This window comes from Odocoileus virginianus, chromosome 19 (assembly GCF_023699985.2).
Source record: "Odocoileus virginianus isolate 20LAN1187 ecotype Illinois chromosome 19, Ovbor_1.2, whole genome shotgun sequence".
Classification (NCBI taxonomy): domain Eukaryota; kingdom Metazoa; phylum Chordata; class Mammalia; order Artiodactyla; family Cervidae; genus Odocoileus; species Odocoileus virginianus.
In genome coordinates, this window is record NC_069692.1 from 3,119,047 (window position 1) to 3,146,984 (window position 27,938).

A 27,938-nucleotide genomic window follows, 5' to 3' on the forward strand; every position below is an offset into this window, starting at 1 on the left:
GCCCAATGGTTGTGTCTGCATTCAAGGAGGCTAAGAAATGTATTAGCTGGGCCTATTGCCAAGCAAAATTGGAGTTCTGTTGAATAACAGGAGACAGGGTATTGAGTTGGCAAGTAACTCTCTCCCCTAGTCATTTTTTTTTTAATTTATTTTTAATTTGAGGATAATTGCTTTACAACGTTGTGTTGGGTTCTGACTTACAAGAGCAGGAATCACCCATGTGTACACATATATCTCCTCCCTCTTGAACCTCTCTCCCACCCTCATCCCACCCCTCTAGCTTCGTCACAGGGCATGGGCTCTCCCCCAGCCAGTTTGGTTTTCAAAAAAATGAAGTCCACGCTGGAGGAGACAGGAAAGACCTGCGGGCATTTTGGTTCCTACTTGTAGTTTTCTCCAATGCCCACAGCCATGCCTGCTCACAGACTTGATTGCATTTCATCATCAACTATGTTTCCCTTTGTGCTTAAGTTCAGGTAGGTTTCTCAAGCAAGAACCAATCAAAACAGGATTTCCTGTTTTCCATCTCTTATTACCATCTAGGATGTCACCTCTACCATTTTTTCGAAACCATGTTATACTTAAATAAGGCAGTCATTACTGGTTTCTGATAGCAGACAGAAATGTTTCAAAGTCACAAGAATGCAAATAGGGAGAACACAAGAGTGATAAAAACAAATTACAATGCTGCCATAGTTTGGTTCAGGGTTTGCAGAACACTTTCTGCCATTTGAGGGCTTCCCTGTGGCACAGCTGGTAAAGAATCTGCCTGCAATGCAGGAGACCTGGGTTCGATCCCTGGGTTGAAATTTAAAATATCTCTTTGACCCCCCTTTTTATTCTTTGCTTGAAGTTCTAATTTGCCCAAAGCTGAGGTCTCAGGCAAAGTTGGCTGTGTATTTCAAAGACATGGAAAGGGTTGACTTCCAGCTGACTACAGTCCATGGGGTCTCAAAGAGTCAGACACTACTGAGCGACTTTCACTTTCTGTCATTTGAGGTAGTTACACAGAAGCTCCCCAAAGCTGCAGATTGATCTCACAGACATCTAGCCTCGGACTCTCACTGCCTGGGTCCCGTATGCACCCATGTGTAGGCCAACACCTCATGAGCCACTACCCAGGACTTTGCTTCTACATATACCACAGGTTAACATATATTGGGTACCTACAGGGTGCCAGACACTCTTGTGGGTGCCTGGCAATCATTGTTGAGCAAAATATACAGATTCTTATCCTCACTGAGTTTCCATTAGAGTGAGGGGGTGGCAGGGAAGACAGTTAATAAAACATAAAGATGAATTGTACAGTATGTTAGTGGGAGAGTCAATTCCTAGGTAGGTTGGTAAGTCTGGGGTCCCCGAGGAGAAGAGAGAGGTCTGGGGCTCTCAAGGAGGGAATAGGGGTCTGGAGTTCTCAAGGAAGAATAGAACAAACATTTTTTTCTTTAAGCCCAGAGCTGATGATTGCACAACAAAACAACTGATCTTGCTCAAGGATATGTTTTTCCTTAAACTCTGTACCAATGGTTATGTGACAACAGTGTATCCTACTTGAGGACATGTTTCTCCTTCTTGAGAACATTTTGAGGAATCCTGTCATCTTAAAATGTATATTAAGAGAGTGGGTCTGGTAAGATCTTTCTGTTTATTGTTAGTTCTAATCCCATTACCTTAAAATGTAAATTGTGGGAGTGGGTCTGGTAAGATCTTTACAACCTTGAAATATTCTTTTGATTTACTGTAATAACCAATTGAAAGAGTATATAGCTCCCTTACCAAGACTAGTGAGGGGGGCACTCTCTGCCACCTTCTGATGCCTGTGTCAGAAGCTTTTGCTGTCCTCTTTTACTTTAATAAAACTCTGTTACACAAACAGATACCCTCCATGGAGTTCCCAGGAAGGGAGCAACAGTTAAGGAAACCTGGGGACTTGGGAGAAGGGAGGCATTGTGATAGCCACTGAATGATTGTGAGGGCCTGATTGCTGATTGAACAGAGAGAAATTTTTCTTTTTGTAAATGGCAAAACCAATTATTTTTGCATATGCAACTGAAAACAACTAGCTTGTTAAAAGGCCTGCCTAGGGAAAAGCTGGAAGTCAACCTTTTCCATGTCTTTGAAATACACAGCCAACTTTGCCTGAGACCTCAGCTTTGGGCAAATTAGAACTTCAAGCAAAGAATAAAAAGGGGGGTCAAAGAGATATTTTAAATTTCAAACAGAAAAATATAAGATCTCTGTCTGTCTGTCTGTATTTATGTATGTCTCAGGATATGTCTTTTGTTTTGTTTTCTGATAATATTGTTGAAGTTGTAAATGAGTTCTAATTTAATTGACCTAAAGAAAAGTAAGCGCTTACAAATCAAACAATTCTAAATACAAGAAAAATTAACCTAAATAAATTTCAGATTCACGTGAACTGGGAAATATTCAATATTAAATACCTAGTATTAATGTTTGTGAATCTAATAAGGAATTAGGATGTATATTTTTAATAAAGAAGATATAAAAAGTAAAAATTACATTTTATAAAGGGAAAAGAAAGTAGGTCTGACTTACAGGTGGCTGTTACAGAAAGTGATTAAAAACTTTGTAGAAAGCGGACCCTGAAAAAAAATTTTGTACATGGTTAGGACTAGGTTTAAAATAGATTTAATTAAGTTTACCTAAATGAGTTTAAAGTAAGCTGGTGCAAAACTTGAATTCGGTCTTTCTCTTTGTTAAGAGGACATACTTTTTTCTTCAGTTGTTGAACTGCTTTTAATAATAGATGTAAGTTTCTTTACCTCTTAATTGATCTGTTTTATATTTATCCTTGAAATCTTTTGTTAACTTTGACTAAGTGAATAACTACTATTTCATAGTGACTTATATGATCCTACCTGACTGAGTGTTATAAACCTTTCTGATACTTATCGACAAAACTTCCTAAATAACTTGACTTCTAGCTAACTTTGGGGTGCTTCAGAGGGCCCCTGAGACATCCCAAAGAGCTGTTAAACTACCTGGGTTCATTGGACATGTTAAATTACATGGGAAGTACTGTAAAAGAGGTGGGAAAAAATCTTTTCAGGTTATACTGTATGGCTGATGTTACTAATATAGATATCCTAAAATTATGTGAAATTCATATAGATCTGATATGCCCTGATAAAATATGGTCAATTGTAACTCTAGTTATCATATTAAAGTGTTATGACTAGGTTTATTTGTCAATTGCAATAGATTCAGATTTTAAACATGTCTTCTATGGTTTTACGTTCATGCCTTTAGAAGAATACTGCTAGTTCTTCAAGGTTTATGGAAAAGACTTTCTAAGATTAAACAGATAAACAAATATTGTTATTAACAGTAAGCTGGTACCAGACTGGAATTTGATCGTCTCTGTTTAGAGAACAAAGATTTCTTAAAGTGCAGCTTTCAATAACAGATTATGAATTTCTTTGCCTTTAAGTGATTTATATTTGTTTTAAAAAATCTTTCTGTTACTTTGGTAAAGTAAATAAACATTATTTAAGATTATGGTACATGTAGACAAAGCTCATTCTGCTTCAAAAACAAAACAAAACAAATCAAAACCCCTCACGGTTAGACTTTTGCTATCCTGATGTCCTTAAAACATGGCCATAGTCTGCTCTTAAATCAGGAAATTAAAAATAATAAATGGCAGCTAAAAATCAAAGAGCTAGGGCTATGGGAAATCCAAGATGGCTGCTTGGCTTGTCCCAACTCCCTGACAGACCTCGTTTTTGTTTGATGGGTTAAAGCGTTACCTGGCTACTGTGTTAATGCCCTCACAATGAGTTCTCCAAAAAAAGAAAAAATTATGTTTCACTGAATACTAAGTTCTAGTTTTGTTAATTAAGGTCTGACTTACTAAGACTCACTTCTGAGATAGTTCCTTGTTATATTATATTGTTAAAAGATTTAATTAAGTTATTAAAAAGGACACTAAGATAGTTTCTAAAGCTTATCTCAGTAACCAGTCTTTGGATAAAGGTCAGATGCTCCATGATGTACAACCAGGAGATTAACACTTGTTTTCATTCCGATCCCAAAGAAAGGCAATGCCAAAGAATGCTCAAACTACCGCATAATTGCACCCATCTCACACGCTAGTAAAGCTCAAAATTCCCCAAGCCAGGCTTCAGCAATACACGAACTGTGAACTTCTAGATGTTCATGCTGATTTTAGAAAAGGCAGAGGAACCAGAGATCAAATTGCCAACATCTGCTGGATCATCAAAAAAGCAGGAGAGTTCCAGAAAAACATCTATTTCTGCTCTATTGACTATGCCAAAGCCTTTGACTGTGTGAATCACAATAAACCATGGAAAATTCTGAAAGAGATGGGAATACCAGACCACCTGACCTGCCTCTTGAGAAACCTGTATGCAGGTCAGGAAGCAACAGTTAGAACTGGACATGGAACAACAGACTGGTTCCAAATAGGAAAAGGAGAACGTCAAGGCTGTATATTGTTGAGAGAGTCAGTTCCTAGGCAGGTTGATAAGAAGTCTAGGGGTCCCCAAGGAGAGAGAAGTATGGAATATTCAAGGAGGAAGAAAGGACAAACTTTTTTTACTTTTTTCTCTACATTCCTTAGGATTATATAACAATAATGTATCCTGCCTGAGGACAGTCTCTGGCTAATTCTGTTATCTTAAAACATAAATTATGGGAGTAGGTCTGGTCTTTACAAGGATGTATCCTGCCTGAGGACAATCTTTGGATTAAACCTTCTAGCCAACTCTGTTATCTTAAAATGAAAATATGGGAGTGGGTCTGGTGAGGTCTTTGCAACCTCCAGACATTCTTTGGATTCATTGGAGAGTATATAACTCCATTGCTAATACTAGCAAAAGGGGTACTCTTTTGCCCCCTTCTGATGCCTATGTCAGAAGCTTTCCCTATCTCCTTTATACTTTAATAAAACTTTATTACACAAAAGCTCTGAGCGATCCAGCCTCGTCTCTGGCCCCGGATTGAATTCGTCTCCTCCGGAGGCCAAGAATCCCGCGTCTAATCGTTCAGCAACAACCTTTCATTGTCACCCTGTTTATTTAACTTATATGCATAGTATATCATGAGAAATTCTGGGCTGGATGAAGCACAAGCTGGAATCAAGATTGCCGGGAGAAATATCAATAATCTCAGAGATGCAGAAGACACCACCCTATGGCAGAAAGTGAAAAACTAATGAGCCTCTTGATGAAAGTGGACGAGGAGAGTGAAAAAGTTGGCTTAAAGCTTAACATTCAGAAAACTAAGATCATGGCATCTGGTCCCATCACTTCATGGGAAATAGACGGGGAAACAGTGGAAACAGTGGCTGACTTTATTTTTCTGGGCTCCAAAATCACTGCAGATGGTGACTGCAGCCATGAAATTAAAAGACACTTACTCCTTGGAAGGAACGTTGTGACCAACCTAGATAGCATATTAAAAAGCAGAGACATTACTTTGCCAACAAAGGTCCATCTAGTCAAGGCTATGGTTTTCCAGTGGTCACGTATGGATGTGAGAGTTGTACTGTGAAGAAAGCTGAGTGCTGAAGAATTGATGCTTTTGAACTGTGGTGTCGGAGAAGACTCTTGAGAGTCCCTTGGACTGCAAGAGATCCAACCAGTCCATCCTAAAGGAGATCAGTCCTGGGTGTTCATTGGAAGGACTGATGCTGAAGCTGAAACTCCAGTACTTTGGCCACCTCATGCAAAGAGTTGACTCATTGGAAAAGACCCTGATGCTGGGAGGGATTGGGGGCAGGAAGAGAAGGGGATGACAGAGGATGAGATGGCTGGATGGCATCATTAACTTGATGGACAAGAGTTTGTGTAAAGTCTGGGAGTTGGTGATGGACAGGGAGGCCTGGTGTGTTGCGGTTCATGGGGTCACAAAGAGTCGGACACGACTGAGTGACTGAACTGAACTGACAATCATTTAACTGAGACCGATGACCTGGAGTATACCCGGCTATACCCAATGAAAGTTCTTGACTTAAATTCTTGCTTGTGACCTTACTAATAACTGCTGGTATGTTGTTTTCTATTCAGCTTGTTTCAGAAGATTATTTCTTGCTTTACCAAATGTGTGACTGAGCCTTGATAAAATGCTGATATGTACTTCCCTATGAGATCAATAATTGTAATAACGTATCTCTAGATATGGGAAGAAGCAACAAGAGGAAATATTTTCCTGTACCAAGAGGTTAGTAAGACAGGTATAATCCAGAGACTTTGCTACTTACAAGGTCTGGTCTAGTGACAACACATTGAGTGGCCTGTCAATGGAATATTTGTTAGATCTGAGAATGAGCCTTCGCAGCACCGTGGGACACAATGACCATGAAATGCCCCCCAAACATGGTCAAACATGAAGGGGCCCTGCTGACTGAAAGTTGGCCATTGCCAGCTGTCTCTACAAAGATTAAATCAGGACCACTACAAGATGCTGACCTTCAACACTCCCTTGAAAGAAGTTCAGGGTGGAGACAAAAAATAAGGCATTCTGTGCTCTGGGAAAAACAAAAAACAAAAAACAAACCAAAAAAAAAAACTCAGGCCTTCAGATAGTTAGATGTTTTCAGGTAAAGATTTTTATGAGTCCAAATTCTTGCATCTTCTCACACCTAGAGAAAGAAACACTAATGTCGCAAATCAGGGTTCGTGACCTGGACCTGGTTCTCCTGGCTAGCCCCTCATCATCTATTAATCTTTGGGCCATACATCTTTAGCTTTCTTGTTAAGTTTGTTTCTCCAAGTGGTAGTACGACAAGAATATCCCTTGGCCAACACCCAGACAATGCTAGAACAGGCTGCCTTGTCATTTTGTGCACTCCATCTCCCTCCGTAAATGCACCCCAAGGTCCTCAGGCTATTCTCCCTTTGAGATCTTATACAGGAGATGACCCTCAGTGATAAAAAAGCTCAAGGGAGACCACCAACAACTAGCTGACCTGAAGCCGTCCTGACACCTCCAGGCCCTGGGAAAGTCTTCTGCCATATCGCCTGAGAAAGCTTAGAGAGCACACCCATTCCTTTGGGCAATTGGGTTCATGCCTTTCAGCCAGGAGATGAGGTATGAGTTAAAGATTAGGGAAAAAAAAACACTTCAGCCAGTTTGGACAGGTCCTCACACAGTCGTCCTGGCAATCCCTACTGCTGTTAAAGTTATAGGTGTCATCCCTTGGATCCACCACACCAGAGTCAAGAAGGCAGTGGCTTCCTGTGATGGGGACACCTGGAAAGCAGTTGGGGACCCCTCAAGACCCTCTCAAGGTCTGATTCCAAAAACAGTGGGCCTCACCCACAAAGGACGCTGAGTCCTGCTCTAGTCACTCCACAAGCTGACTAGTCCATGCACCGAGGAAGCTTGAGGATCCGGCTATCAAAATATGGATGGATTTTCATTGTCAACCCTGGCCTCTATCCCTAATCAATATTGTTGCTGTGCTTTTCATTACAGGACCAACTAGACTCCCTGACTGAGGTGGTTTTACACATTAGGAGAGGGCTAGACCTCCTGACAACTGAAAAGGGAGGACTCTGCCTCTTCTTGAATGAAGATGCTGCTTTTATGTAAACCAATCAGAAATAGTCAGGGACATGGCCCAACAGCTAAGGGAACAAATCATAAAAAGGAGAGGGAAACTAGCTACTTCCTGGGGTAATGGGAACAGTATCTGGAGCTTCTCCCTTTAACAGGTCCTCTCTTCACGCTCTTTGTGGCGTTCTTGTTTGGCCCTTATATTCTCAGCGCTACTGTTGCAGAAAGGGGGACCCCTTCCAGGGCCCGAAACTGGGCTCTTGTCTAACACTTGGAAATGAATTGTCCGAGGAGAGACATGTGCTGACAAAGCAAGAGATTTTGTTGGGAAAGGGTACCCGGGCGGAGAGCAGGAGGTAAGGGAACCCAGGAGAACTGCTCTGCTGCGTGGCTCCCAGCCTTGGGTTTTATGGTGATGGGATTAATTTCCCGGTGGTCTTTGGCCAATCATTCTAATTCAGAGTCTTTCTTGGTGGCCTACGCATTGCTCAGCCTAGATGGATGCTAGCGAGAGGGATTCTGGAAAGTGGATGGACACATGGTGTCTTCTTTCCACCTTTCCCGAACTCTTCCGGTTGGTGGTGACTTATTAGTTCTGTATTCCTTATCAGGATCTCCCGTCAGAAAACAACTTATGGGAATGGTTATTACAGTGCCTGGCCAGGGTGGGCAGTTTCAATCAGTGTGCTTCCCCTAACACTACTACCCAGTTCCTAACTTCTGGAATTGAATCCATAGAGTTACAAAGCTCAATATAGCTCCCTAAATGACAGGGAGCTCTGAATGTCCTACCAAAACATGAGATGATGCTTTCTACGATGAGTGATAGAAGCATCAAGAGGGGGAATGAAGAGGAAAAGTTAAAATTTTACATAACCTCCTCCTCCTTCTGCCTCTGTAACTCAGCTTGCTCCTTGCAAAGTCTGGATCACAGGCTTTGAAAGTGGTCTCAGAAAGTGGGGACTCACAATACTAGGAAGTGGAGTTTATCTCACTCACCTTGTCCTGCTCTTTGCAATTGCCCAGCCCCTGCAAACCCGCAAACCACCTTAATCATGCCTGTCTGTGTTTAAAAACTCTGTAACCCCTTTGTGCGGGGCTCAGAGCGTGGAGTGTTAACTCCTCTGGGTCCGCCAGTGTAATAAACCTGAGTTCTCCAAGTCTCCCAGTGTGGGGCTTGGTTTCTCAATTACTGGTTTCTGCAACACAGGCAAGAATACTGGAGTGGGTTAGCATTTCCTTCTCCAGCAGATCTTCCCAACCCAGGGATCAAACCCATGCCTCCTGCTTTGGCAGGCAGCTTTCTTTACCTTCTGAGCCACCAGGAAAGCCCTTTCAATGGAAGGTCATATTTAAATAAAACAGGAGAGTTCGAAGCTAGTTTAGCAGATATGTGGGGAAAGGTCCTCATAGGAAGAGGGAACAGCTTAGATCACATGCCCTAAGGTGCCTGGCAAGTTCAACAGCAGGGGCAGTATTGCCGATGGAGGGAGGACAAGGAAGAGATGCAGGAAGGGGTCACGCCAAGTAGGGCCTTGATGGATGTGGCCTTTTGCAGAGTTTCTCAGAGAAGAGAGACTGACATGTTTTAAAAAGGATTGGCTCAGCTGTCATGTTGAAAAAGACCATGGGGGCCCCAGGGTAGAAGCAGATGGGCTCATCAGGAAGCCTAGTGCTGCTATCCAGGTGAGGAAATGAGAGGGTAACAGGCAGGAAGGCCAGGGGTTTCTAAATGGAGGAAATAGGCTGCAAGTGTCAGACAACTTTTTATCTCTCTCCTAAGTGGCAGGTATAAACTACTAGTGTTATATTTTTTCCCCTTCTCTATACAAATTTAAAAAGAGGTTTCCTTTAAAATTCTGTGTTGCCATGCTGACACCTGAATTTAACTTTTCTCAAACCTTGAGCTAACCAATGCATTTTTCTTATGGAAATGTTTGTCTTAAGCTATGTTAATGAACTATGTATTTACCCTAGACTCTGTCTTCAAGTTGGTTCTGCTAAGACTCAGAACAACTTGACAAACCAGTATGTTTTACTCATGCAAATGTTCTCTTAAGCTATGTTAATGAGACTGTATTTGCTTGGAAGCCTGCCTTTCTTCAAGATTAATGCCCATCATTTTATGGCCCAGGACAACTCACCTTGTGTTAAAGTTATCTCAAAATGCATGTTGTGGGTGAGGGGCCTGGTGCCACTCTGAGTTATGAGACATCTCCTTTCTATAATTAACAGCTCGCTGGTAGCTATATAACATCCAGCTAAAGACTAGCAGGGGGCACTCTTTCTGCCCCTTTCTGATGCCTATGTCAGAAGCTTTCTCTGTCTCTTTTATACTTTAATAAAACTTTATTACACAAAAGCTCTGAGCAATCAAGCCTCGTCACTGGCCCCAGATTGAATTCCTTTCCTTCAGAGGCCAAGAAGCTGGACCTTTCATGGCTCAGCAACAACCTTTCAGAATGATGGAGACAAGAGCAGGGTTGATCATCATGGAGGCAATGGAAGGTGGCCAGATCATGAACAGAGGAGGAGCTTTACTCCATCAGCCAACTAGACCTTGCCCTTCTCCATCCACCCTTACAGACATCCATCCAACAATGACTTATTGAAAGTCTGCTTTGTGTGAGGCACTGTCCTGGCTCTGAGAATATAACTGTGAACTAGATGAGCAAGCTCCTCTATGGAACTTGCATTCTAGACAGCAGACATAGACAGTAAGTAAATTCATGAGCATGGATAATGGTCTACAATTGGAACTGCTATAAAGGAATCAACAGTGTGATCTCTTAGGAAAAGTGCCAGAGTGGAAGCTAGAAAAGGCCTCAGAGGAAGTGACATTTGAAACGAGACCAAAAAAGAAGGAGCCTGCTGTGCTAAAACTTGGGAGGAAAGCATTGAGGGAAGAGGGAAATTGTTTTGCATGGTTGAATTGCAGATAAGAAGACCAGTGTTGCTGGAACACAGGGAGCTAGAGAAAGACAACAGCAATGGTTATCTCCTCCCCTGTGACCAAAATAACATTTGGCCGTGTTCCTACATTCAGGATCCAGATTGCTTTTTTATGCTTTCATAATATTACACAACACAGTCTGATGACCATAGCATTGATTTAACCGAAAGTCTAAACAGGCCCTCTCCAGTGGCCCAGTGGTGAAGAAGTCACCTGCAGTGCATGAGACACAGGTTCAATCCCTGAGTCAGGAAGACCCCCTGGAGAAACGGCAGTCCACTCCAGGATTCTTTCCTGGAGAATCCTGTGGACAGAGGAGTTGGTGGGCTACAGTCCATAGTGTCACAAAGAGATTGAAGCGACTTAGTGTGCATGCCAAACAGAAACTAGCAGGTGAATATTCTATTCCAGATAGTTGTTACTATTATTAGCAAGAACTAGAAGCTGAGAAAATACAGTTAAGGGGAAATCAATCAGAGCAATTATGTTTGAACCTGATTTCAAATCAAGATTTTATTCTGAACCCTGTCTTTTTAATCCACTATGTACCAAGTTACTTCCTAATGAGCAAAGAAGAAAGAAAAACACTTAGGGCAACTTTACTGGTTGGTTCCCTCTAGATTTTTTTGTCCTGTGTGAACACTGTTGGTCCACTGGTTATTTTTGGTAAATTTGTATCTTAATAATTGTTGATTTTTAATTCTCTTTCACTCTCCTCTCCAATTCCAGTGAAGCTGGCCATGTATCTGCTCTGATTGCCCATCTCTATGAAAATTATAGTTTTATAATTGGTACTTATTATTTTTTAAAAAATCAGCTTCTTTAAGATGGAGATATTTTGAAAAACTTACCCCATTAATGAGAAAAAGAAATCAAAGCACAAGACACCTTCTATATTTTTATTTTAGTATAATATACTAGAGGGGAGAAATGATTGCATGTTTACCATTAAGTTGCTTGGAAAGTGGAGAGCTGTCTCTTTAAATGGATATTTCCAAGCACACACAAAATTTGCCTGAGGAAGAGGAACTCACAGTATTAAACTTTGCAGCCTTAGTGCTAGAATATAATAAATGTGTGTATGTATATATATGTATGGTTTTCATTTTTTATTTCTAGTTCTAGGATCACTGGTTTTCAGTTATAAAATGTGCCATTAATATACTGAAAGATGGGCTGTTTCCTTAAATTCTAAGATTAGGTCAGAGCTTCACTGACCTCTCTGTAGGAGGCTGTAAACTTCCCTCTGGGGAGTTGCTAAAAATATTCTCTGGCATTATTCTGAAGATTAAAGGCTAATGTCCTTATTTGGCTTTCTTAATCTCTTTCCAGGCCTTTTAGCCCCAATTAATGTGCTAAATGTTTTATTCATGGCCATTACTATTGGATATTTTCCCATGGTGCTTTTTCTTAAAAGAGTATCTTCTTTGGGAAATTAGAATGTGATGAAACATTGTGACTGCTTTGGTCTCAGAAATATACCTTCACCCTTTGGTCATTTTTCCACCTTGATTCTATCTTAATGATCATTGTAATGATTATTTCTTTATATGTATTTTAGTTTTTAATTGAAGCATAGTGGTCTACAATGTTGTATCAGTTTCAGGTGTACACTATTATAATTAGGTATTTTTATGTTGTTTTTGTCCAGTCACTAAGTCATGTTCAACTCTTTGGAACCCCAGGGACTGCAGCATGCCAGGCTCTACTATTTCCTGGAGTTTGCTCAAATTCATGTCCATTGAGTCAGCGATGCCATCCAATCATCTCATCCTCTGCTGTTCCCTTCTCCTCCTGCCCTCTGTCTTTCCCAGCAACAAGGTCTTTTCAAATGAGTCAGCTCTTCACATGAGGTGGCCAGAGTACTGGAGTTTCAGCTTTAGCAACAGTCCTTCCAATGAATATTCTCTGTGAATTTCCTTTTGGAATGACTGGTTTGATCTCCTTGCAGTCCTAGGGACTCTCAAGAGTATTCTCCAGCACCACAATTCAAAGCCTCAGTTCTTCAGTACTCAGCCTTCTTTGTGGTCCAACTCTTGCATCTTTACATGACTACTGGAAAAAAAAAACATAGTTTTGACTGTATGGACCTTTGTCGGCAAAGTGATGTCTCTGCTTTTTAATATGCTATCTAGGGTTGTCATAGCTTTCCTCGCAAGGAACAAGTGTCTTTTCATTTCATGGCTACAATCACTGTCTGCAGTGATTTTGGAGCCCAAGAGAATAAAGTCTGTCACTGCTTCCACTTTTTCCTGCCATGAGTGATGGAACCAGATGCCCTTGATAGCTTACGGTAAATATGTCATGTCGGATTCTTGATCTCTGAAGAAGATTTAGCTTTGGGACCAGGGACCAGACTTGATCACTCAAGAGCTTTTGTGAAGCAGAGCTTTATTAAAGTGAAAAAGGGAGAGAGAAAACTTCTGACACAGACATCAGAAGGGGATGGAGAGTGCCCCCCTGGCTAGTCTTGGCAAGGGAGCTATATACCTTTTTAATTGGCTACTGTAATAAATCAAAAGAATGTCTCAAGGTTGTAAAGATCTTATTAGACCCACTCCCATAATTTACATTTTAAAATGACAGGGTTAGAACTAACAGTAGAAAGATCTTCCCAGACCCACTCCCATAATATACATTCTAAAATAACAGGATTAGCCAGAAGGTTTTCAAGAAGGAAAAACATGTCCTCAAGCAGGATACATTGTTGTTATATAATCCTTACTACAGAGTTTGAACTGAGTTGTGTGTTGTTCTGGGCTTAAAGAAAAAAAGAAAAAAAACATGTTTTATGTGACTAAGACTAAGGAATGTAGAGAAAAAAAAAAGGCATTTGTCCTTTTTTCCTCCTTGAGAATTCCAGACCCCTGTCTCCTCCTTGAGAGTCCCAGACCCCTTTCTCCTTCTCCTTGGGGACCCGGGACTTATTATCAACCTGCCTAGGAATTGACTCCATCACCATGATCTTAGTTTTTGGAATGTTGAGTTTTAAGCCACTTTTTTTCACTCTCTTCTTTGACCCTCATCAAGACACTCTTTAGTTCCTCTTCACTTTCTGCCATTAGAGTGGTATCATCTGCTTATCTGAGACTGTTGATATTTCTCCCAGCAATCCTGTTCCAGCTTGCGATTCATCCAGCTGGGCATTTCATGTGATGTATTCTACATATAAGTTAAATAAACTTATATGGGTGACAATAAATAGGCTTGATGTACTCCTTTCACAGTTTGGAACCACTCCATTTTTTAATGCCCAGTTCTAAATGTTGCTTCTTGACCTGCATACAGGTTTCTCAGTAGACAGGTAAGGTGGTCTGGTATTCCTGTCTCTTTAAGAATTTTCCATAGTTTATAGTGATCCAAACAGTCAAAAGCTTTAGTGTAGTCAATGAAGCAGAAATAGATGTTTTTCTGGAACTCCATTGCTTTCTCCACGATCCAACAGATGCTGACAATTTGGTCTTTTTGAAACTCAGCTTATACACCGGGAAGTTCTCAGTTCACATAGAGTAAAGCTTAGTTTGAAGGATTTGGGGCATAATGTTGCTAATCCTGTGAAAGGAGAGCAATTGTATAGTAGTTTAAACATTCCTTGGCACTGCTGGTTTTGGGGATTGGAATGAAAATTGACCTTTTCCAGTCTTGTGGCCACTAGTGAGTTTTCCAAATTTGCTGACATATTGAATGCAACACTATAACAGCATCATCTTTTAGGATTTTAAATGACTCAGCTGGAACTCCATCACCTCCACTAGCTTTGATCATGGTAATGCTTCCTAAGGCCCACTTGACTTTACACTCCAGGATGTCCAGGATATCTAGGTGAGTGCCCGCACCATTGTGGTTATCCTGGTCATTAACACCTTTCTGGTATAGTTCTTCTGTGTATTCTTGCCACACTCCTAATCTCTTATGCTTCTGTTAGGTCCTTATTGTTTCTGTCCTTTATCACGCCCAACCTTGCATGAAATGTTCCCTTGATATCTCCAATTTTCTTGAATATTATCTCTAGTAGTTCCCATTTTATTGTTTTCCTTTGTTTCTTGGCACTGTTCATTTAAAGAGGCCTTTTCCTCTCTCCTTGCTATTCTGTGGAACTCTGCATTCAGTTGGGTATATCTTTCCCTTTCTCTCTTGCCTTTCGCTTTTCTTCTTTTCATACCTGTTCGTAAGGCCTCCTGAGACAACCACTTTGCCTTCTTGCATTTCTTTTTCTTGGGGATGGTTTTGGTCACTGCCTCTTGTACAGTGTTACAAACCTCCATCCATAGTTCTTCAGGCACCCTGTCTACCAGATCTAATCCCTTGAATTTCTTCGTCACTTCCACTGTATAATCATTAGGGATTTGATTAGGTCATAGCTGAATGGCCTAGTTGTTTTCCATACTTTCTTCAATTTAAGCCTGAATTTTGCAATAAGGACTCATGATCTGAGCCACTGTCTGCTCCAGGTCTTGTTTTCACTGACTGTATAGAGCTTCTCCATCTTTGGCTGCAAAGAACATAATCAGTCTGATTTTGGTATTGACCATCTGGTGATGTCCAGGTGTAGAGTCATGTCTTGGATTGTTGGGAGAGGGTGTTTGCTCTGAGCAGCATGTTCCCTTGAGAAAACTCTGTTAGCCTTTACCCTGCTTCATTTTGTACTCCAAGGCCAAATTTGCCTGTTGTTCCATTATTATGTATTACACTTTTAATACAAGGTTATTCTAAAATATCAGGTACACTCCATGTGCTATATCTTATATCCTTGAAACTTATTTGTTTTCTACCTAATTGCTTGTAACTTTTAATCCTCTTCACCGATTTCTCTCCTCCAGTAGCCACTATTTTGTTCTCCTGTGTCTCTGTTTCCATACTATTTGTTTATTTTATTTTGTAGATTCTATTAATGTTGTGGTTCAATCGCTAAGTCATGTCCGACTCTTTGCAACCCCATGGACTATATATGTAGCCCGTCAGACTCCTCTGTCTCTGAAATTTTCCAAGTAAGAATACTGGAGTGGGTTGCCATTTCCTTCTCCAGATTCTGTTAATATGTATAACTAAAAACATACAATATTTGTCTTTCCCTGTCTGATTTATTTCACTAAGCATAATACCCTCTAGTTCTATCCATATTGTTGCAAGTGGCAAAGCTTTTTTTTTTAAATGGCTGAGTAATATTCCATTGTGTGTATATATATATTCCATTATATATATATAGTTATATATGTATATAATATTATGTATATACATTGTATATATATACATATATAGTTATAATATATATATGTTTATATGATATAATATATACACAAATAGCACATCTTTATCCATTTGTCCAATGGTAGATGCAGTTGTTTCCATATTTTAGTTAATGTCAATAATGCTGCTATGAACATAGGGGTGGATGTATCTCTTCCAATCTGTGTTTTCATTTTCTTTGAATAAATACCCAGGAGTGAAATTGCTGGGTTGTATGACAATTTTATTTTTAATTTTTCTTTACTGTATTGGCTGAAGCAACTCACATTTCCATCAACAGTGCATGGAGATTCTCTTTTCTCCACAACCTCACCAATAATTCCTATTTCTTGTCTTTTTGATGACAGCCATTCTGACAGGTGTGAGATGCTATTGTGATTTTGATTTGCATTTCCTTGATGAGTAGCTATGTTGAGTATCCTTTCATGTGCCTGTTGGCCAACATGTATGTCTTCTTTGGAAAAAATGTTTATTTTAAAAATTGAATTGCTTTTTTTGATATTGAGTTGTATGAGTTTAGTTTTTAATATATATTTTGAATATTAGCCCACTTAGCAGACATAATGTTTGCAAATATCTTCTCTCATCACCCTTTTTGTTTTGTCCATGGCTTTTTTTTTTTTTTCTGTTCAAAAGTTTTTAAGTTTGATTAAGTCCCGTTTGTTTATTTTTGCTTTTGGTTCCCTTCCTGAGGAGACAGATGTAAAAAAATATTGCCAAGACTGGATGTCAAAGAGTGTATAGTTTATGCTTTTTTCTAGGGATTTTCTTCTACCAGATCTTACATTTAAGTTTTTAATCAATTTTGAGATTGTTTTTGTACATGGTATAGGAAAGTGGTCCAGTTTAATTCTTTTGCATGTAGGTGTCTAATTTTTCCAACACCATTTATTGAAGAGAGCATCTTTTCCCCATTGCATATTCTTGCTTCCTTTATCACAAATTAATTGACCATAAAGGGGAGTTTGGCAGAGAATGGATAAATGTATTTGTATAGCTGAGTCTCTTCACTGCTCACCTGAAACTATCACAATATTATTAATTGGCTATACCCCAATAGAAAATAGCAAGTTTTAAGTTAAAGAAATAAATTAATTGACCATATACATAATCATGGGTTTATTCTAGGCTCTCTATTCCACTGATCTATGTGTCTGTTTTAGTCCCAGTAACATACAGTTTTATCAGTATAGTTTTGTAATTGAGTTTGAAGCCAGAAAGCATGATACCTCCAGCTTTGTTCTTGTTTTATAGGAATATTTTGACTATTCAGGGTCTTATGTATTTCCATACAAATTTTAAAATTATTTCTTATATAATGCCATTGGTATTTTGATAGTGATTACATTTAATCTGTTGACTGCTTTGGGTAGTATGGACAGTGTAACTATTAATTATTACAGCCCATGAGCATGGTATTTCTTTCCTTTTCTTTGCTGCATCTTCAATCCCTTTCTCGGAAGCCCAAGGTCAGGGTGCTGGCCTATTTGCTTCCCTGTGAGAGCTTTGTTCCTGGCATGTGGAGGGTCGCCTGCTGTGTTCTCCTGTGGTCCTTCCACGTGGTGTGGGGAGAGAGAGCTCTGGTGTCCCTTCCTCTCATAAGGCGCACTGGTCATATTGGATTAAGGCTCAGATCTTATGACCCCATTTAACCTTAATTACTGCCATAAAGACCCTGTCTCCATGTACAGTCACCTTGAAGGTTAGAGCTTCAATTGAGGGGACACACCTCAAAGAAAATAAGGGTTATCTCTGGACTTGTGTTCATAAACTTCTAGAAAGGGCCCTGACTGGTCTAGGATCCCTCAGCAGAAAGGTACCATAATTGGTCCCCTTTGTTTTAGGACTTACTCCTTGCCAACCAATAGCTTCTTCTATTTAGGGAGCTTCATCTCTGAAGAATCTCTCACAGATTAAACTTGTGATAAACATATAAGATTGTAGACTTAATACTGTTTAATACTGTTGTGTTTGATCAAGTGCAGTTAAGCACTTTAATCAAGAAGGTAAGCATATTGAAGATATGGTTCTTTTTTTTTTCCAAGAGTAACACATGATGGATAATATCTTGATAAATGAGAAAAACTATGCATTAATTCTAAAAATTCAGAATAAATCCTCTGCTCAAAATTTAGTGCAGGAGAAAGAGAAATTCTGAAATGTACAGGATCTGAAATTTGTCACATTTAGACATTCAAAGATCCATTGCAACATCTCTTAATTCTCTGAAGGGGTCCTTCCCAGGCAGGAGGAAGTATGATTGGAGAAATGTAGAAGATTTAGGCAGTAGCATTTAAGATGGACCAGTGTCTGTCTTAAGAGACAGAAGGACTAGTGAGGAGAATGTTATGATAGACGAAGTGAGATTTAAAATACTGAGGGAAGTGAATTGTCATCTTGGGTGAGAGAAACAGAAGAGTGACAGAAGGTGTCAGGAAGGATGTTAACAACAACAAAGTTTTCAGGGTTCTTTAAAAATTTTCATTTAGTTTTAATTGGAGGATGATTGCTTTACAATGTTGTGTTGGTTTCTACCCTACATCGACATGAATCAGCCATAGGTACACATATGTTCCCTCCCTCTTGAACCTCCCTCCCACCTTCCAGCCCACAGAGCACTGGGTTTGAATTCCCTGCATCATACAGAACATTCCCACCAGTTATCTGTTTTGTGTATGATAAGTATATGTTTCTATGCTACTCTCTTGATTAATTCCACCCTCTTCTTCCCTCACTGTTTTCTATGTCTGCATCTCCACTGCTGCCCTGCAAATAGGTTAATTAGTACCATCTTCCAGATTCCATGTATATGTGTTAAAAAAATATATGGGATATTTGTTTTTCTGACTGACTTCATTCTGTATAACAGGCTCTAATTTCATCCACCTCATTAGAACTGACTTAAATGTGTTCCTTTTTTATGGCTGAGTAATATTCCATTGTATATACATACCACAACTTTATCCATTCATCTGTTGATGGATATCTAGGCTGCTTCCATGTCCTAGCTATTGTAAATAGTGCTGCAATGAACATTGGGGGCACATCTGTCTTTTTCAATTATGGTTTCCTTGGGGTATATGCCCAGTTGTGGGATTGTTAGATCATATGGTAGTTTTATTCTTAGTTTTTTAAGGAATCTCCATACTGAACAATAACTTAAATCTTACAAATTATGTGCTTTGTGAGAAGCAGAATGACTGCCACGAAGAGAGAAGAATTGAAAGAAGAATGGGTAAATGTGTAAAGAGGGTCAGTGCATCATTCTTAGATTTCCACCTTCATTAATCAGAGGGGGAAAGGAAGTTGTCAGAGGAGGTGCTCCAGGACTAGAAGTTATAAATTAAAGATGCAGCATTTTTCTTCGGGAAAGGGGACTTGCCCTCCAAGGCCCTTGAATGCAAGAATCAGGGAAGGTAGAACAGGGAGGTGCTGCTTGCAGACAGGAGGGGTGATGCTGTGTTACTTATACTGAAGGTCACAGCAGCTTGGGAGCCAGTGGAGGTCACATCTATCAGTTCAGTTCAGTTCAGTTGCTCAGTCGTGTCCAACTCTGCAGCCCCATGAACCGCAGCACGCCAGGCCTGCCTGTCCATCACCAACTCCCCGAGTTCACCCAAACCCATGTCCATTGAGTTTGTGATGCCATCCAACCATCTCATCCTCTGTCATGCCTTTCTCCTCCTGCCATCAATCTTTCCCAGCATCAGGGTCTTTTCAAATGAGTTAGCTCTTCGCATCAGGTGGTCAAAGTATTGGAGTTTCAGCTTCAGCATCAGTCCTTCCAATGAACACCCAGGACTGATCTCCTTTAGGATGGACTGGTTGGATCTCCTTGCGGTCCAAGGGACTCTCAAAAGTCTTCTCCAACACAGTTCAAAAGCATCAATTTTTCGGCGCTCAGCTTTCTTCACAGTCCAACTCTCACATCCATACATGACTACTGGAAAAACCATACCCTTGACTAGACGAACCTTTGTTGACAAAGTAATGGCTCTGCTTTTTATGTGCTATCTAAGGTTGGTCATAACTTGCCTTCCAAGGAGCAAGCGTCTTTTAATTTTGTGGCTGCAATCACCATCTGCAGTGATTTTGGAGCCCCCCCAAAATGAAATCAGCCACTGTTTCCCCATCTACTTGCCATGAAGTGACGGGACCAGATGCCATAATCTTAGTTTTCTGAATGTTGAGCTTTAAGTCAACTTTTTAACTCTCTTCTTTCACATTCATCAAGAGGCTCTTTAGTTCTTCTTCGCTTTCTGCCATAAGGGTGGTGTCATCTGCGTATCTGAGGTTACTGATATTTCTCCCAGCAATCTCTAGCTTGTGCTTCCTCCAGCCCAGTGTTTCTCATGATGTACTCTGCATATAAGTTAATTAAGCAAGGTGATAATATACAGCCTTGATGTACTCCTTTTCCTATTTGGACCCAGTCTGTTGTTCTATGTCCAGTTCTAACTGTTGCTTCCTGACCTGCATACAGGTTTCTCAAGAGGCAGGTCAGGTGGTCTGGTATTCCCATCTCTTTCAGAATTTTCCACAGTATATTGGTCACATTTATACTGATGTGCAAATAATCACTATTCAGAGCTCGTGTCCACATGGGGGCACTCCCTTCCTCAAGGTGTCCTCTGCACATCACATATGGCCAGGAATGTGATTTTCAGTATCCCTCCCCTTTCTCCTTCTCGTCCAGCTGCCGGACTGATCAGCTGCTGTGGCCAGGCACTGCTCTGTTCGGGACAGAAGTGGGTTGTATGCGGTAAACGGGGAGCACCTTCCCCAGTGTATTCATTTTACAAACACAGAAATGCCTTCTGTGCCCCTAATAGGCTTCCTGGCTCTGGGCTATACATCCGTGAACGAGACAGACAAAACCCCTGCTCTCACTGAGTTATACACCCTGACGCATGGGCCTCGAGTTGGCAGAGTTTCTGGTGAAGAGGATCATCCCAGCTTTGGGCTCTTGTTAGCACCTCTTCAACAAGATCCTCCTGAGCCACAGAAAGGAGCAACCGTTTTAGGCACACACCACCCCCACCCCTATTTAGGAAGAGATGGTTTCTGTTTCGTGAATGGAAAAAAAAGCGCACTCAAGGCTGCAACCCTACCTGTGGCCCTGCCAGCCTTTCCCATATTCCGGAGCCTGGGACTCGGTCCAGAACAGTCTCGCGGCCCATCCCGGGGGCCTTCCCCGAGGAAAGGAAGAGCCTGCTTGGGAGCAATGTCAGAACAAAACCGCCCCACTTTGGACACGACAGGAGTTTTGGCTGTTGGTACAGGCGTCAGGATGTCAGTGTTCTCAGGACCCTGTTTCCGTAGGATTGAGGCTCCAGGCATGATGAACAGAGCGCCTCCCGGTTCCTTCGCAGGCTCCTCGGGGGTTGCTCTCCACAGCTGCCTGGGAGCAGGAAGGGGCCCTTCCGTGAAGCCTGCGGAAGGTCCGCGTTTCCTTTTCAGATCACTTTTCGGGGGTCTTCGCCTTGTCCCAGTGCAGCTTGTGATAAAAGCTTAGAACCAAAAGGACAGGATGTTTTTATGGCAGGACACGGTTTCCCCTGGTGGCTCAAATGGTAAAGAATCCGCCTGCAATAGAGGAGACCCGGGTTAGATCCCTGGGTCGGGGAGATCCCCTGGAGGAGAGCATGGCCACCCACTGCAGTCTTCTTGCCTGGAGAATCCCATGGACAGAGGAGCCTGGCGGGCTACCGTCCAAAGAGTAGCAGAGTCCGACACGACTTAGCACGCACGGTTTTCCTGGAAGGGAGAAGCAAGAGAAATAAAGGCTTCACTTAAAAAGGCTCAACTGGAAACAAATGCTCACAAATCAATCCAGATTCCGTAGTGATTCGCTGACACGGTGTTTCCATGTCCCTTTCTGGACCCCGGCGGGGAGTTGGGAGGCTCTGCAAGGGGGACAGGGCACCACGAGGGGGCAGTGTTGTATAGAGAAACAAAAAGTTCACCATCCCATCGCTATAGATTAAAAAGCAGCTTAGTAAACCTGAGTTTAAAACAGCAGAAGTCATTTTCTCCGAGTCCCCCGCCGCCCACCGCCGCGCGCCGGGACGGAGCTCTCTGCTCATCTGTGCTTGGGTCGGGAGGCTGGCGGATGGCACGCTTGCCCCTCGGAGTGTGTTCATTCCTTCTGCTCCTGGGCACAGGGGCACAGAGGAAGTTCCCAGTGTTTCCTGCCACTCGGGGCAGGCGTGGGCAGGAAGCGTAAGTTGAAAAATTGGTAGAGCTATGAAGAAATAATGAATAAAATATGACCGTGTTAATGGTGGTTCGTGTTCTCCAGTGGGGAGATTTGGGATTTTTTTTCTTCTTCTTCTTTCTTTACCTCTTTCTGCATTGTCTAATTTTTTTCCCACAGTGATTACTTGTCACTTTGAGATTAAAAATAGCTGTTACCATTAAAAAAAAAAAAAAACCAAAGATAATGAATGGAAATGTGAACATGCTTTTCCCAGACCACGTGGAGCAGGTGAACGGGTTACAGGTGATGCTGAAGGGTGAGGATCAGAAGGAGGGCGGGTGCAGGCCGCCTCCACCAGCAGCGGTGAGTGAGGTTTTCATGGACGCCGGAGGATGGATAACCTTCAGGCTGGAGTCAGGGAGAGGGGGGCACATGGACTGAGGGGTGTCCCAGCCCACGGAACTCTCCACAGCTCCCAGTTGTGCTTGACTTGAGAGTCTGTCCTTGTGGACTCTGGGAAAGACTTCATTTCTGTTGGACACTCGGCTGAAGCGCAGACTCTCCATCGTGACTACAGGCCTTATCTGTTGTTAATATCAATACGTCATCTTGACTGTCTATCAGGCCGTTCACTGGAAGCTTGATAAACGTTAGGCATTACTGTCTGCTGACAGCGTTACTCGGGGCGATGTTACATCATGCCCGGAGGCTGACTCCGACCAGCCCTCTCAGTGAAACCAGCAGAGAGCCCAGCACTTCTCTGCCCTTTTGGACCTGGCAGCTCCTAGGGGAACTGCTGCTGGGCCTTCCGGACTCCCTCCCACACGGAGAATACTGTAGCCCGTGCCCTGGCCTGCCCAGGAAAGGAAGGGTGAGTCCAGATTTCTCCTTTTGTTTTGTCCTGAGGATGAGGCCTTAACATCTGAGGGAGAACACTCGACTGAATTCGCCAGCTCATTTTTGAATGACAGGTCCCATCTTCTTAGGCCAACTTCAACATGCCTTTCTCCTTATTTTTCAGAATTTTAAAAACTGAGGGATAGGAATGACATTCAGGTATTTAGAAAACAATTCTGTTTTGAAAACTTTCAAAAGAAAAAACTTACAAAGGAAAGTAGAAAAAAAGAGAGTGTAATCAATACTTATATACTCACCTGCTGTTTATCTTGCTGCATGTACTTCATGTAGATATTTCCCCACTAAACCATTTAAATTTGTAGACTATATGAAATTCCACACCAAAACACTTCACCATATTATCCTGCATAACATAGTAGCTAATTCACTCCTAATGAATGAAATGTTGTTTCCTAATATACCGGCTATGTTTTTTTTTTTTTTTTAACCTCAACTGACCCACAAGGTTTTTTATATTGCTTTTTTTCCTAGTCAGGATCTTATCAAAGACCTCATACTATGTCTGTCTGTTACATCCCAAGGCTCTTGTAAGCTAGGACACTGGTCTGAGTACCCTTTTTCTTTCTGTCAATTTGTGAAGCCCCTGGATCAACTCTCGTAAAATATCCCTGCCACCTGCATGCTGAACTTCACTGTTACTGCCATGCGCGGGGTCAGAAGTGGGGAGTGGCTTCTGAAGGTGGCACTAGGAATCTTCATGAGACGTTTATGGTTTTCCTTCATTTTCAGTTTAAATATCGAAGTAAATTTTACACTGTCACAAAAAATAATAGATGTGACATTTCACAGCTTAATTCCCTATAATATCTCTTTTCATTTGTCATGTTTCTGAGATTTTCACCAACGTCTTTCTTTTGAGGTTGACCCCCTAACTATCCTTCACAGGTGCTTCTTATTTAGAGTTTGACATCTTCCAGGCGGAATGATTGAAAATCGAAATGTCAGGGGATCCCAAGTCTCACCTGCTAAAACAGTCCATGCCACGGGGTGGCAAATCAGGATTCTACATTATGTTGTAAAGTTGGTCTGTTAAAGTTATTTTGTATAATACTGTTTTTATAAGTAAGAATGGTTTTTGCAATGCTTGTAATTTCCAGAAAGTATGCATAGTGGTTTTTTTCCTTTTTTTATACCAGCTAACTAGATTACAAGGTTAAAAATCAGTGACAAGCTGTCCAAGGTTGGTGAATAAAATCAATCTTAACAACTCTCCTTGAACAGTTTCTCACAACACTAACAAATGTGCCTGTGCATGCTAAATTGCTTCAGCTGTCTAACTCTTTGTGACCCCATGGACTGTAGCCTGCCAGGCCCCTCTGTCTTTGGGGATTCTCCAGGCAAGAATACTGGAATGGGTTGTCATGCCTTCCTCTAGGAGATCTTCCCAACCCAGGGATTGAACCCACACCTCTCGTGTCTCCTGCATTGGCTGGTAGGTTCTTTACCACTAGTGCCACCTGAGAAGCTGACTTTAACAAATGCAATTTCCGAAAACAGATGTTTGTAACATCACACTTGCAAGTACCAGTCCTAAAAGCTAGTAGGACAAAATTTTGAGGATTATAGGATAAATCTTTCTTCATCTTTGTCACAGTTAGACAGAATTTCAATTTTGTGATGACAAAGTACAGAAGTATAAGATTTTTGTATAGTTCATGGTAATTGGTATGTATATATGCACAATTCTGTTATCCTAACAAAGCTGTTTGTAAGCCTTGTGCTTTGCATTCTCAAAAGTGTGCATAAAAATAGCTTCCTAAAATTTCCTTCAACATTTCTTGCTAAAACAAAGCAAAACAAACAAATGCACAGAGTAACTTTAATATAAATGAAGACAGAATTGACAATAATTGGGTCTTGCATAATGTAGTTCCACACTCTCTGTCATCGTTGAATTCCTTCCCTTTCCTCCTACCACTATGTGCAAAATATATCAGCTTCTCTTTCTTTCTGAATGGTTGAGCTGTCCCGGGAGTTTGTTCAATATTTTAAAGTTTATTTATTTATTTTAATTGGAGGATAATTACTTTACAATATCGTGATTTTTTTTGCCATACATCAACATGAATCGGCCATAGGTATACATGTGTCCCCCACATCCTGAACTCCCCTCCTACCAACCTAACTGATCCCTGCAGGTTTTCACAGAGCACCAGCTTGGGTGCCCTGCATCAACCATTTGATTTTTCTCTGTGACGTTGTTCTGAGGAATACTCATTACTTCAGTCTTTCACTCCAATCTCAGATTCCAGGAAAGCTTGATTAATACTGAATGAGAGGCGTTCAGAGGAGGAAGACGAGATCTCAGACGCTTATCCTGTCTGCTAGGTGGGCAAAGCAACATGAAACCAGCCCTGCGCCTTCAGAGGGGAGGACAGAGAGGCCTAGAACAGCCCGCAGGGTGGCGCCCCACCCTGGGCTGCTTACGTCCTCTTTCTCTGCTCTTACACATCAGAGGGACGGACAGAGCTGACAGCCAGGTGCTCTTGGGTTTCACTGACATAGGAGACCCTCTCCCACTGCTAGCTGACTATCTTTGCATTGTTTTCTCCTTTGGAGACTACAGTGGGTGAGAGGAAATAAGGCCTCCACGTTTCCTAGTTTGAAACTCTGGTGGTGACTGGCTTTGTCTTAGTGGCATTGATTTTGGCTGTATCAGAATAACTAGGAGCTGACTAGACGTTCTGGTCCCTTTTCAAAAGGTCAGCGATCTCTCCCTTGAAACAGTCCATCCTGTGAGGGGGGTTTGTGCCACTCGAGAAGGAACTACCCACAGGCAACTGAGGGTCTCGACGTGACTGCAGAAAGGAGGCTCTGTGGAATCAGGCCAGTTAAGGTGGTTTAGTGGAGTTGGTGGCAAGAGGGCCAGCCTTTTAGGTGGTCTTTAGTTATGTCCAGGCTTCCAGGTAGAGCTAGTGGTAAAGAACCTGCCTGCCAATGCATGAGACATCAGATACATGGATTCAGTCCCTGGGTTGGGAAGATCCCCTGGAGGAGGGCAAGGCAACCCACTCCAATATTCTTGCCTGGAGAATCCCATGGACGGAGGAGGCTGGCGGGCTACAGTCCATAGGGTTGCAGAGTTGGACTCAACAGGAGTGACTTAGCTCCCTCTCGGTTACCCCACCAGCGCTGTGACAGTCTTCCTGTCACCAGATGGGTTCTCTGTTCCCTCCCCTTGACCAGGAGGAGTCCTGCGGCTGCCGTGGGGAATACAGAGCTGAAGTGATGCTGTGCAACGTCTCAGGCTGGGGTGTGAAAGGTCGTGCCTCTTGTGGCAGTTTCTCTTGGGACACTCTCTTCTGGAGCCTCAGCTGCCCAGTAAACCATCCACCTGAGGTCAGCACGTGTGTGCGTGTGCGTGGTGGGGGGTGGTTCCCAGAGAGGACAAGAGAGAAGTGTCCAGGGAGCCCCAGCCCGTGTACGGAGGTGGGCGGAGAAGCTTCTGGATGATTCCAGACCGGCCACTGCCCAGCTGCAGTCACACAGGGACTCCAGCCAGTGAGCAAAGGAAATGATTGCTATTGTTTTGAGACTTTGAAATGCGATTTGGGCTTTTTAACATGGCCATAGGCAATTGGAATAGGGCACTAAAACAGTGCCAAACACATTGAAAGAATGATGCCCCCAACCTCCAGTTCCCTCATGAAAATCCTGGTGAAATGTGCAGTGATTCTCCTTCTGCTAAAGTGGATGGTGCCCTTGTGAGGAAATTTATTGAAAAGCGCTTCGGTCCAGCACGTGTCCATCTCTGCTGGGAATCTGTGTGCAAGGAAGTGGAATGAATTCCATCACCCCTTACCAGGACAGGCCTCGGGGAGGCTGGGACTGAAGTGGGGCAAAGCAACTTTCCCTCCATCTTTCTGAGCTCTTGGCTGAAACTCCATAAGAAAAGACAGATTAACAGAGAAAAACAAGCAGAAGTTTATTAACGTGTAACCATCATGTGTGCATGGGAGACCCGTGGGGGCAAACGAGTGACTCCTTGCGGTGGTTTAGAATTAAGATTAAACACCATCTTACTGGGCTTCCCTGGTAGCTCGGACAGTAAAGAATCTGCCTGCAATGTAGTAGACCCAAGTTCAGTTCCTGGGTCAGGAAGAGCCCCTGGAGAAGGGCATGGCTACCCACTCCAGTAGTATTCTTGTCTGGAGAATTCCATGGACACAGGAGCCTGACAGGTTACAGTCCATGGGGTCACAAAGAGTTGACTAACACTTTGTTAAACACCATCTTACTGGGGAAAGAGGAGGGATGCAGACCTCTTAGAAGAGGGCGAGTGATTTCTAGGGGAGATGTGAGGGCCCATAGAAGAGCAAGTGGGCGGTGTGCCGGTGGGTGACAGAGTTCGTCTGGATGTGGGAGGACTTCCAGTCCTTTCTTCTGTGATAAGCCTCAGTCTTCCCAGGCTGAGGAAACTCCCAGAGTGGATTTCTGGCATTGGAGTTCCTTCTAGAGACTCTGTCTTTAGACACATTAGGGGAGTTCAGAGAAAGCCTCTCCCTGCATTTGTGGTTTTTCAAGCACCTACAGTTCAAAGCAGTCGCCACAGAAGAGCAGCATGCATTGGGGTGACCGGTCCTGAGCTCCTGGCGTCATGTTTGGGTGACAGGCTCTGCTCCTTTCAGCACCATGAGGTGGAAGAGGCCGACTTCTGGGCAAAGCTTCACCCCTTGATACAAAGGTGCGGGAGGGCAAGGGCCTGCCTCCAGCCCCGGGTGCGCTGGTGTGGTGAGGCAACGCCCGGAGCCCCCCTGGCAACCACGAGACGGCAGGACCCAGCTCCTGCGCTGGTGGCGGGGACAGGCGGGAAACCACTGGGCCTCTCTTCATCGTGCTGCTGAATTCACCAACCTGGAACTGCAGGCCGCTGAGCTTCTTGTTAGATAATCAGTGTCCTTAATGCTTAAACCTCTGTTTGCAAGAGTTCCTCTTATTTGAAGCCAAAACCATAATTGATGCAGTTGACATTTGTGGCTTCTGAGGAATGAGTAATTTAAAAATTGTTTTCTAAATTTAAAATCCTTTAGTGTATCTCCCAAGAGGTTGCCTGCTTCCAAAAGTCACAAAAGAAAG